This window comes from Pseudopipra pipra, chromosome 1 (assembly GCF_036250125.1).
Source record: "Pseudopipra pipra isolate bDixPip1 chromosome 1, bDixPip1.hap1, whole genome shotgun sequence".
NCBI lineage: Eukaryota > Metazoa > Chordata > Aves > Passeriformes > Pipridae > Pseudopipra > Pseudopipra pipra.
Window position 1 is genome coordinate 23477488 of NC_087549.1, and position 2366 is coordinate 23479853.

Below are 2366 nucleotides of genomic sequence, written 5' to 3' on the forward strand. Positions count from 1 at the left end.
CATTCATGTTACACAGGTGTGATTCTACCTAACATATATTTTCTCTGAATGGGATTCTTGTATCGAGAAGAGGAAGGCGGGCAAACGCTATGCAGCAAAACAAAGGAGTTTATCTAGAACCTGATGTGTGAGAACACCAACCCTACTAGCAGCCACTTCTATCTCTCTCTGAGATGTAGCATTTTGGGGCCTGAGGAAGAAAAATCTGAATCAGCCCTGCCAAGGAGAGGGATATTAGCATGGAGTTCACAAACAGCAGTTTTCACCCCCACATGCATACTCGTGCCATGACCCTGTGTCTTATGGGCTAGTTATTCCCAGCACACAAGTTTTCTGGAGAATCATCCCTGAAAAATATTTTCCAGCCTTGGCAAGGGTGATGGAACACTGTTGCTGCTTTGGTTTCAGCTCCCTCAGCTAGGATGGTTTTACATGGTGTTTGTCTCTCACCACAGCTGTGCAACAGACAGCAAGTAGGAAGGATTTTTCCACAATAGCCCCCAGTCCTCCCTGCTGGACACTTTCTCCTTCCTACTCATGTTCTGACAGCCTACATCCTTCCTGGCAGGCCAATTATTTTATATTTACTACTAATTATTTTATATTTAATACTAATTATTTTTTCTGTCTTTTAAATGGAAACATTTTTACCTTGTGCTATTTCCTCTGCCCTGATCTACTTTATCACCGCGTGCCTCCTTCTGCCCAACTTTACAGGGACTGACACCCTCAGTGCCAGAGAATGCAGGTGCAGTAAAGCTGTGCAGCGCCTGGCAACACCATTTTTATTCTAAGTTACACATAATTATCATTGATTTGGAAGTGTGATCTCCTTGGTACACAGCCTTACAAGCTGACAGGTTTTTTCCAGAAACAACTTTCCAATGTTTGTTATGCCCTCATGGAGATGGAAATGTCACAGTTATAAGCAGCTTTGAGGACTATGCCAGGTTCATTAAAAGGTCCCCAGACAAGTACTTTTTTGCTTTGTATACTGTCTTGAAAACCTTCTGCTTCCCTTGGTAAGCACCACAATGTCACACTCATTTGAAAATGAGCAAGTATGTCTACAAATATTCAAAAGTATGTTCACTCCTCACAGCAAAGGCTCAGATTGTCCCTCTGGACACTTACCTACTCTTCTCAGAAATATATTCCTTTGCAATAGAACTGTGTAGCCCAGACAACAGGTGGTAGGTGCTCACATGCCATAACCTTGAAATTATTAATTTGAGGGAAGGCTGGAAGTAACTGAATGTTGCTCTGGTCCTCATGCCCCTCATGGATGAGGCCAGAAAAATGAAATTGAAAATCCACCCTCTAAGCTGGCACCCTTGATGGAAGGATCGGCAGCGAAGTCCAAGACTAAATTAGCCTCCAACTTAAACTGTCCTCTGATCTGACACTATCTCTCAACATCACAAACCAGTGTTATATGAGGAATCTTGCACACACTGCTAGTTTTGATGCCAAGCAGTCTTTCAAGAAGTTATCTCCTAATCTGGTATCTTTACACAGAATAATTTCATTCATAGAAATGCTTGCTAGTGATTAAAATTATGGCCAAGAATCTCCATTTGGCCTCAATTTGCTCATGTTGATGCATTGTACCACTACTAGGAAATAAGTGTGGTGTCACTCAAAATTATATTATACTGGAGTGTGACCAGGAATGGGATTAGAGCAATATCATGGGACTGGGAGCAAGGAGTTGAACTGTTCTACATTTGCTGGAGACAGCAGAAAACCTTGGTGAGAGGCAGTCACTGTGTGACATCTTCTGGGGCAAGAGATGGGAAGGCAGAAAGGACTGCAGCATGCTGTTGTCATGTCAAAAGAAGAGTGCCTCCCTGCAATCATTTCCCTTCTGGTTGGCAATGGGTAGCACTTGGAAATGAGAGCTCTGGTATTCCCTGGCTCTGCTGACCTCTATCATTGCCTGAGCTTTGGAGAGTTCATCATTCAGAGAAGAGGGCTGAGAAAAGCTCTGGTCAACCTCAATTAAGGTTCTCTTTGGTTCTCAGAGAAAACAGAAGCATCAAATTAACATCTTGCCCTAGGAAGTTTTTTTGTCCTCATCACTGCTGTGGCAAAATCCGGTTTTATCAGCACTGCTGAGAAAGTTTGCAGTAGCTTGAGGATGAGAGAACATGATGGCTTCCACCTAGGACAGCCTTTCAGCTTTCTGTCCTCTCTTCCTAAGGACATATTGAGATAGTACATATTAAAAAAAAAGATATCATCAGAAAAAAATAGTCTCTCTGCACTTTTCCAGCCCTCAGCAATCAGTGACCTTTACATTTGCACCAATATAAGCCCCAAGCAGTCAGTGGGAGACAGGATCTGCACAAGCCAATTCAATCATT